This window comes from Phalacrocorax aristotelis, chromosome 6 (assembly GCF_949628215.1).
Source record: "Phalacrocorax aristotelis chromosome 6, bGulAri2.1, whole genome shotgun sequence".
Lineage (NCBI taxonomy): Eukaryota > Metazoa > Chordata > Aves > Suliformes > Phalacrocoracidae > Phalacrocorax > Phalacrocorax aristotelis.
Window position 1 is genome coordinate 24,168,122 of NC_134281.1, and position 11,094 is coordinate 24,179,215.

Genomic DNA, 11,094 nt, shown 5'->3' on the forward strand with positions numbered 1-11,094 from the left:
TCGGCCCGGCCTCTACTTGGCGCTGCCGCCCTGCGGGTCGGAGGTTGTCTCCGGCGGGGGCGCGGCTCGGGCCGCGGGCGGAGGCGGTGGTTGCGGCCGCCCGCCCCGGCGAGAGGCGAGGGTGCGGCCGCTGCTGCTGGGCGGGCTCACCCCGCCGCCGGTGTCTCAATTATTGTAGTTATTTTTCTAATTGAGGCCTTTTTTTCCTCCTCCCCCCTTCTCCAGACTTACTTGAAGGCCCGGAAGTGCCGCCCCTGGGCGCTCCTGAGTGGTGGGTTGGCCCCGGTTCCCGCCGGGGATAGGCTGCGGATGCCGTCAGCACCTGGGTACGTCACTTCCGCTATCAAGTGCGTGGGCAGGAGAGACACCTTGGCCGCGCGGGGGAGCCTCCCCAGCCCCCGGTACTGGGACCTGGGGGGGACCTGCCGTGCGTAGAGGTCTCCACAGGCACCCGGCATCACCGGGCAGCGCCGGCCGAAGAAAGTTGTGGCGGAGCAGGGCGCAGGGTGGCGTGAAGGGGGGTTTACGCTGGAAACCGAGGGAGCAGGAGTTGAGAGGAAGAAAATACCGTATGAAACCCCTGTCCGCGGGCAGTTCGGCGCGCTGTCAGTGAGAGGCAGGGTGGGACAGCAGGAAGCCAAATTCTTTAACACTGGTCAGTGTGAGCTATGCTGATCGTAGCTGTCATTTTGTGTTGTTATTGGTGTTAGCGGAGGGTAAAATGCGCCCCTGGTACACAGTAACGTGCTTATGGTGACTTTCTTCTGGCACAGCACAATCGGTTTTAGAGAAATACATTACTCAAACCAGTTACATTTTTATGAATTATTTCTTGTTAGGGTGGAAACTCAACCTGATGTTCAAGGTTATGGTAATCCTTATTTATAGATTTGCCTTTTCCACGCTGTCTATGTTCTTTAATTGTACTACTTTGCACAGACAGTTTTCTGACTGTAATGCAAGCCTTAACTGGCATGGAAAAATTGCTTCCATTAAAAATGTATCTAGAAATCCTACTAAAAAATGCTTAATCATAATGGTCAAATTCAATCCATGATAGAATTTTTGACAAAATGATCTTTCGAAAGCAATATTATTTCTTGAATTTAATTAAAAGATATTTAAGAAATGGGGCATCCTCTTCCTAATTCTTCAAGTGGGTAAGCATCCCCAGCTGCCAGGGGGCTTCACCAAAACAGTTATTTACTGGTGTGGCTCCTATTGTCAAATCTGACATATGCTGTTCACAGCAACACGTGGGTATTAAATAGCCTGAACTTAGTGAAGGACATGTTTACAGTTGTTGTTCTTCAAACTTGCTGCAGTCTCTCCAGTGTAGTCAACACACAATAATAGATTTAATAGGATTTGTTTGCCCTATAATAGCTAGGTTCATGAAGAGGGATGTATTAAATAGCTGTATTATGACATTTTTAATATAAGATTGTTGATTGTAATTTTTTTCATTGAGCTTTTCACCAGGTTGTACTCTGTATATCTTAAATGCAACCTCACTTCATATATGTCATGCTAGGAAGTTCTTTTGCATGAGACTGGAGACTTGACAAAGGGAAGCCTAGATATAATGTCAAATAACTTGCTTTGTTTTTCTGCCACTACTAACAAGCTGTATCCTTATTTCACTTTCCTTTTGATAAATGCCTTCTGTATTTTCCTCTGTTGTTAGTAGCAAAAAACATCAGTTTGCTTGCAAAATAGTGAAAAGCTCCCAGGGCTTATAAAGGGCAATAGATCTTTAATTATATTGTCAGTTGTTAACAACATACGGCATTCTTGAAAATGTTCTCATGCACTAACTTCATTATTCTTTGAATTTTTATAATTATTTTATTAACATGCAAACTTTATGCAGAAAATGTTAGCCCACTTACTAGGAGCATGCCTTAAGAGACACAAAGCTATTGAATAAATACACACTGGTGTATCTATAAGTAAGCAGTCTTCCTGATTGAAGCAGGAACAAATAACCAAAATGACAGTTCCCTTTGAGAAGTGCGCTGAGACCTTTGTACCCTTTGAAGCTGTAGCTAAACTGAAGTGTACTCATACACATATTTCTTCTGCCAGTGTACTGACAGGCATGTATTCAGAAAGGATTTGTGAAAACCTGGTAACATTTTCTTGTAGTCATTTTCCATACTATCATGTGTTATCTAATCTCACTGAGGTTTTTTGCCAGTGTTTTACAGTACTGTAACACATGTACCACTTACACGCAGGTAGCATATTATTAATGTTGTAAAATTGTTTGTGTACAGGAAGGTGCTAGGATTTGTATTACTTTGGTTCTTTGTTCATATTAGAAATTATTAATAATGATCACATACTTTACTTTTCCACAGGTGGTGTGCTTCATTTGGTGCATGAATGGGCAGTGGTGACTTCTAATTTCTTTCAGGATGTGGTTTCTGGATATTTATATTCCATGTGTAACTACATGGTTAGAAAAACAAGTCAAAATCCAACATACTAATTGGAAATGTGGCAAACCAGTAATATATCATGTTATAATTACTTAAAACCAGAATGCTTTGTTTTAAAGACATTAAATATAAATGGGATATAGATTTTATTGAAAAAAATTGGTATTTCTCATTGAGACAGTAGATAATTACATTACTGATGGCAAAGGTATTAATCATGGTGTTTTGTGGAAAAAATTTCCAAGAAATACCACAGTGGATGTGTATCCCTGTCTAGGTGTGTGGACTTTGGTATGGCTTGTGCTTAGAGTTAAAGAACATCTATAAATTTATATAGCATTGTGCACTGAACCTGCTTGTGCTCGTTTTATCCTCTTGGCAAAATTTGCCAGTTAAAACCTGTATTCTGGGGTGATTTACACTTATTCAAGTGTATTGGTGCTAAATGGACTAACATGTCCAAATGAAGGTATTAAAATTTAAGTTTTGGGGTGTGAGCAAGGGCTCTTCAAAAGGTGCCTGGACTTCAGCTGGCAAGCATTAACATTCTGATGAAAGAATTTTTGCTTTCTTGGTCAGTGCCTGTTTTCTGTGCAGGTGAATTTGCTTGTCACAAAGCAAGAAAAAAAATCCCTCTAATCTGTTTAGTCTTAATCTTCACACTGGTTTTTAACTTACAGCTTTGACTTTTTTGTTATGCTTAATTTTATCTGCTGAATTTAAGTAGTAAAATAGTCTTTTCCAATAACAAGCTGTTTACAAACTTAAAATTGCCGAATGATCCTTTCACAGAAGGATGTACTACTGAAGGAAGCATTATACCTCAAGATCATGTGTCTACCTCCACACTTGCATAGAGTAGGTGTTAGTAAAGCTGAGTTTGTAGGAACAATTGCTTCTACAAACTCACCTTCAGCTATGGGTGGCTGCTTCTGTGCTGCAAAACTGACAAAATAACTGGGAGAATAAAGCATTTGCCTTTTAGGATCACACTGAGATGAAATGGGACATTTGATATTTCTACGAATGCACATTTTATTCCTTCAGCAGAGTAGTGAATAAAAATCATAACTATAATTTGAGCTATTTTTTTCTCTTACACCGGTTGGAGAATAGCTTAAGAGTGCTTATGTTCTACTATGTGCTACTAAACAAGAATGTGTACATTCTTGAGATTTTTTTTCTGTGCAGTTTAGGATCACTTCAGCAGTTTTAAACTTTACAGGTAGCTGAAGAAAACTGTGAAAAGCATACTTCAGAGCACTAGAGCCTGTTCAGATTCTACTACTGTCATTTCTTTTGGACACAAACTAGGAACAAGGCTCTAGCAAGATAAACACTTTATTAATGCTAAGGAAGATACATTCAAAACTGTAAATATGGAAGAGGAAAATTTTTTAATTTGCATTGAAATCCATGTCAGTAACTGTGTAATTTTACTGAGCCTCTTTTGGAAAGAGGTGATGTGGTATGCACGTAGCACATGATGACAGTGCAGGGGCAATTGAGTGAAGTGAGGGGAAGATATGTGAAGGATAAGTTTGCATCCATGATGCTGCTCTCTTTCTCCAGCCCCTCCAATCTCTACCAGTCGAACAAAAAACCCATGGAATGAATAAACGTAAGTTTATAAGTCTGTGTGTATTCATTTGGGATGCTGGATGTGCACATGCTTCAGGCATGTAGCTGGAGAAGGTGGCAGGAATTAACTCACTGAAAGAATCTGTGGGAGTCAGGAAGTGTGGCTCCAGTACAGGGAGTGCTACTGAAATTATGGGGTAAAAGTGAGCAATTAGTGTTAGTGCTGGTATTGTAAACCCTGGAGCTCCATCGTGTGGTTAAAGTGGTGCACAGGCTGCAGCCTCAGCCCTTAGCTGTGGTAGGCGGCTTCAGTGAAGTCATGTTTGGCAGTGAACTCGTTCATCTTTGCTGGTGCTATGTGACAGTTATACAGTTGCACAATTACATTTACTTCACTTTCACTGCTTTGGGGATTTTAAAATATACACAGTGACTGTGAAAGTAGCACTTTCAACTCAGCTGTTAATAAGGAAAGCAATTTAAACATGTATTTTGTAAAACTTTAAAGTCTCATCATAATTTAAGTGTTTATTGTTGAAGTAGAGACTCTGCAGGTGGAGAGCCCTGAAATTCCTCTGCTTTACTAAGGTGTGATATCATCAGTGTGGTGACTTCAGTAGCAGGGAGTATGTAAAAGCTTCACTTGAAGATAAGAGCATACCAAATCAGTAGAGGCTGTGCCAGGAGCATGATTTATTAAGCATGCTGTACATCAAGCTTCTCTGCTTCTGTATGTATGTGCCAGAAACCCTTAACGCTGATATCAGCGAAGCAGCATACAGCAGGCCTCCAAGGAGACCTGGCAGATGTCATTCGATAAAAGGACATTGCAACTTAGGTGATACAGTTTTTTAAAACCATTAGAAATAAAACAAAATAGAAATAAATAAGAAATAATAGAAACTCCCAAAACTGCAGGATTAGTATAAAGCAGAATGCTGATTTGCTAGACTTTGCATGAATAGACAGTAAAAACAAAAAAAGCAAAAGGTAATCTGAACTTCTTCCAAGAGATTTTGAGTTGAATTTTAAGTTTTTAAATTCTATACCCTCCTAGTATTAAACGCAATTTTAAAATGATACCTGAGTGATGGAATATTAATAAAATTGCTTTCCTGCCAGAGTCAGAAGACAGGATACCTGATGATCTTTCTTAATATTTGTTACAGAGCGTGGTTTTCCTGATGCCTTATGCGTACTTCATGATCTCAAGTCAGACTACTGTACTACATAGGATAACAAGTGGAAGGAAGTAATAATTTTTCAAGAACTTTTTTTTTAACCTTAAGTAACAGCCCCTCCAGACCTGTATTAGATGAAAGGGTCTTGTTTCAGGAAGCTGAAAGGAGAACAGATTCTTAAGGTTTGAGGAGCTGCAAGTACTTAATGGGAAGATCTAGTGGCAGCAGTAGAAAATTATATAGAATTTCTGATAACAGAACTTGATTGGGAAGTCCTTGATTGAAAATAAAAGCTGCTTGATATGTCTTTTCAAGCTGGTTAGGTTTATAGCTAACTTTTGCCTAAAGGTGGTGAAATGCAACAGAGGGGTTTCTAAGTTTATTACAATCTTTGTGTCCTTCAGGCTTCATTTAAAAAAAATAAAGACTCAAGTGTTGTCATAGTTATTTTATATTTTCGACATAAGTTTTTTTGTGTGGTAATACCTATTCAGTTTTCAAAAGCACTTAAAACATTTTCAGTACATCAGAGAATCATCATCTTAAAGTTCCTTCTGAAACTAAACATTTAGGACTTCATTAACTTAATGGAATCACAGAGTAACAAAGTGAAGATACCGCGTTGGTGATCTGTGCAGCTAGACTCACTGGACAGGCCTCAGCAGGCTGCCTCTCTTTTTGAGAAATGGGTGCTTTACATGAATTCTGCTAAGCTGTTGAAGGTTTGGATGCAGAAACAGGGAACTGAAAGGCATGTCAGCTTCCCTACTGACTATCTGCTTGACAGCAGGACCTCTGCCTGAGCTAATTCAAAAGGATATGATGTGTGCCAGTGCTTCATAATGATTTGACTTTGTCCCAGTACTACGTTCTAATTTATTTCTGTTTCAGGCATTGGGACCAACTGCTTGTGTCCATCTGTGCACGCTAAGATATATGTTCTGGTAGGTGTGTAAGTTCGGGAAAGCAAATAATGGGATTTATACCAATTACAAGCAAGATTTTAAGAGTGATTCACCTAAATTTGTCATCAATATTTGTATAAAGTATTCTGGAGGAAAGCTTTGAGGGGGTTGGAAAGTACTTTTATTTTTTTCTCTGTTCAAGGAATAATGTCATCCCTTTGTATATTAATGCATTGGATCACGCGTTGTGTTTTTTTGGCAAGGACATTAACATGCACTAGGGCGCTCTTGTTCTACCAAAGGCTTTGTTTGAAGAGTGATCTGAAACCCTCAGTTTAGAATTGGGACGAAGTACTAGCAAAATATGTATTTAATGTTTTTAAAATGGCATTTCTCTAAACATTTTCAACTATCTTATAAATTACAATGACAAAATAATCAGTTTTCCTCTCCAGCTCTGTCTCAAGACATCCTTGCTAAGAAGGGGATTCTAAGTCACACATCTGGCAAGTATTTTGATTTCCGTATTCTAAGTCTTTTTTTACTTACCACATTGAGCTGTGTTAATGTAGAAATTGGCTTTAAAGTTATATCGGGAGCAGTCAGAGAAACCCACTTGTTTCTGATCTGAAAACAATGTATATTTTAAGTGGCCTTTTGGTAAGGCAGTTTAGCAATGAAATGTCAAAGTATAGGCCATAATCTTAATGAGTTTTGTTTATAATAAAAGAGTCCCCATGCATGGGACTTTATGTAATTTAAGACTAACAGAAGAAGCACAAGACGCTACTTTTGACAGTACATGTTTTTCTTTCAGCTACTGATTGTTAGGTTAGCTGAAAAATGTCACTCTATGTAATATTATTTATTTCGTCAGAATTATAAATATTAGGGCCTCATACCAATACATGTAAATCAGATGCATAGCTGTGCTCCTAGGTATTATTTTTAAGCTCCAAAGAGGAAGGAATTTACGTCTGCATATGATGTTTCTGATAGACTTTTCTTCTAATTTCAGATGAGAGGTTACATCTGTGGAACACAAATAGTACTTTAACAGAAGTTTAATGACTGTTGTTGCTATGACTACTACAACTTGCTCACTGTCTAAAGATGAAATATGTAAGACCAAAGCAACTGGTAAAATTTTGCAATTAAGGAATCTTATCTTTAAAATAACTTTATTGCATGACTGGGGAGAATAAAGGGAATGCTTTGTCTGCGATCAATATTTTCCACTGAAAATGCTGTCTGCAGCTCACCTAACTTGTCCTTACTATAGCAACACTCTTTCTACATCAGCTCTGAAGATGCCTGCACTGTGGGATGAGGTAGTAGGTTGTATAGTTTTAGGGTCATACCCACAACTGGGAGATAACTATACAATCTACTGTCTTTCCTAAAGCAGCAGAAAATCAGCAGTGGAAACTTTTCAGTTTTAAGCTCCATGTCAGATTCTGCTGAACTCCTGTAATTATAATGCTTATTATAGGAAAATATTTCTGTAACATCTATGGGTAATTGTGTTTAGACTTTTCTAATTCTTGGAAAAGCTAGGTTAGCGTTCCATGTTAATTTTTCTCCTCTAACAAGTAGAAAACTGGGAATAGGTCAATTCCTATATATGTATGGCAGGGTAATCAAATACAAATTACTAATGTTCCAGCTGTTGTGTTGTTTAACATTGCTAACTGAACTATCAAATATCCTTTAGAATGAAACCACGGTTAGCTATTTAAGCTCTTTGTTGAAGTATATACTTCTCTGTCAGAGTGAGGTAGTAGATTGTATAGTTGTAGGGTAGTTATTTTACCCTGTTCAGGAGATAACTATACAATCTATTGCCTTCCCTGAGGAGTAAAACAAACTGCGGTCCTTTGCAGTCATTCATGTCCACACAGAGTAAAAATAGATCTGTCAGATAAATTTAGGGTTGTAAATTATCAGATTGGTCAGTGACAGAATTTGCAGGATTAACAATCAGTGTGAATGGTGCAACCCCAAGTGATATATTTGACTGATATGACTTTTCTTCCAAGGTGAGTGGCACAGTGCTGGCTGGATATCAAAATGCGTGTGTTCCTAGGTATCAAGTGGAATACTCCATAGAGTGGAAATTATTCTAAAACAATTTGGTTTTGAATGTAAAAATACAGGTAGCTCAAACTTGTACATTGTGACGTACTATTTTGAGACCCCAGTTTCTATAATGCATTAGAATTCCATGACTCCAACAGCTTAGTAAGTTGGTGGGAAAACTTACAATTATACTTTATTAATAAGCCTGCTTATTTTTCTCCAACTCTTCTAGTACGTGAGACTTAAACAATGTAATACAAAATTAAAGTGTCGAGTGGCCAAAATTAACCCCTCACCTTTTTTTGGGAGTATAAATCTATGAAGTTTGAGTGGCTAAGATCCAGAATTGAAATTTTTCTCAGAGTTGGTTACTGTTTTTATAAAAAAGACATTTTTTTTCCTCCTGACATCCTAGGTGTACCCAGTCTGCCTGCTTCTGTGCTAGCATGGCCAGCTAGCATCTTGCTGTAGTAACACAGAAAAGCATGAAAATGCTTTTTGGGACTGAAATTTTAGCATAGTAGGTCAGAGTGAAAAATGGAGCCATTCATGAGTATTTAAGCCCAGAGCGTTAAAACTGGTTAACCACTTACCAAGCAGTGGTAACAGTATAAACTTGCAGTACATACTCAGACCTAAAAAGAAGACCAAAAGCAGCTGGTAAGCTAAAATGACTTCACAGAGCAGCTACTAAGTAAGAAGAACTGCAAAAACGAACCATTGGGCTCCTAGGAAGAGGTAGTAGGTTGCATAGTTTTAGGGCAGGGATTTTGCTCACAAGGAGGTAACTATACAACCTGCTGCCTTTCTTAGGGCTTTATTATAACACCAAGACCATTTTGGCTCCATCGTAACCTCTGCAGCTTTGGCATGTGAAGAGAAACGACAAGCTGTTTCTAAGCATATTGAGGCTTAATGAAACCAGCATATCAGCAAACTTGGTACCAAACTCAAGCATAGCACTTCTAGCTAGAATTCAGTATAGCGAAATATTGCAGATGAGGGTGTACATGCCATTTTGGTTACATTGTGTTGTGGTATCCTGCAAGTAAGAGGCTATGCTTGGAAGGCAATTCCTTCAAGAGTAAGACCGAGTTCCCTATGATTAAGATGGAGGTGGCATGCACTTCGTGATGTTCAGTTGAGGTGCTGATACTATGTACTTAAACAGGCAGCTATAATAAATCATCCTTTGGCTTTGTGCGTTTCAAGTGGAAAAAACCTGAAGTTTTCCTTCCCCAGAAGGATCAGCTTACAATTCACCTGAAAGCTGGTAGTTTCTCAACAGGGATAGGCACTCCTAATAAAACAGGCTCTCAGTTATGGATTATTTGCAGTCTTGCAGGAGGGAAGTTTTGACTCAGTTAAAATGAATGATTGCATAGTTTGTCTCTCTTGGAATCATATGTTAAAAGGTAGTCCATAGGGTTTTTTTATGGACTTACTATACTTTATACACTGCACTACAGCAATAGTTTTGGCAGGTCTTCAGTTGGACATCCTATACCACAGGATACAGAGACTTTATTTTAACTGCTGAGCATCTTGTCACATTAACATGTTAGGCTTACACCAGCCACTATTTAAACTTTTGACAATAAGGCAGATTTGTAGATGATATAATCAGGATAAGTATGCTTATGTCGAATGTCCTGTATGAATTTAATTGTACACGTTAATAAAATACAGCATTTTGTGCAACTCTTACAGGGAATGGACTTTTAATTTCTCCAAAATAAATATTACAGGAAAACAGTGCCCACGTGATTGAAATGAAGTCAAGACTATGTTACAAAAATTAGTGTTAACCAATTCTAGTGTTAACTAAAAATTATTCTAGTGTTAACTGTGACTTTCGTTAAAGACTTTTGGTGCAAGACTTCACTGTAGGGGGAGGATCCTTATTTACAAAATTACTGAGGAATGTGTAGGAACTCTGTTTACTCTAGAGCTGGTTTCTGAGTGCAAGTTTAAATTGCTGCACAAAAATCGAGACTTTAAGAGGGTGGGCTCTGCTAGTCTTAACTGCACCTTGGTTTTTGTATAAATGCAGCTGGTAAGTTATCAGCAGGTAAGATTTAGGCAGAGAAACATATCAATAAATTTGATTTTAGTGGTTAAAAGTACCTTAAAAGCTTTAATATAATTAACATTTTATAAGGAGTATGCTTATCCTTAAATCCTTAAATAATCCTTAAATAATCTGTGCTAGCTGTTCCAGCTGTGGTACTCCCATTGTACCTGACACATTTGTAAAGCCCCTTTTGTGAGAGCTATAAACAGAACTTGGGTCCTAGATGAAAATAAGGAGCTTTTTTATATGAGGTTTGGAGCAATATGTGAGTTTGGGGTTTAATGTGCCTATTTCTGCCCTTCTGTTACTGTAACAGTTGATACTCTCAGTGCTGCTGGGTTTCTTTAACAGTATCATTCAGAACACAAGTAGTAGACGAAGCTTTTAATTTCTTAATCTCTGACTGAAGTTATATACATCTCAACATTTTTGGAGCCAGATTTTTTTTAAGTGTTAAAAACAGCCGCTCTTCACAGAGTCCTAAGTGTTTCTTAGGCAAAAGTACCTGAATTTTGGATTTAATGTCTCCATATGCTTTCAGTGTATTGTGATAAGCAGATACTGCAGAGAGCTACTGCAGTATTGGTTCTGCCACATCAAATCCAGCAGTATCTCTTGTGCAATACCAAAAGTAGCCTTGATATGTCTTTACACAGAGGAAGGCAGTAGTGGTCAGTTCATTTTTAAAATGGTTGGTTAGTTCTTCCCTTTATCTAAGGATGCTAACCCTTCATCCCCATCTTTCTATTACTGATTCTGTCTTACCTATAACAGGTACAGGCATTTATTTCCTTGTAATTGGAAGCAGCTTGATTGAGTGATAAGGCTCA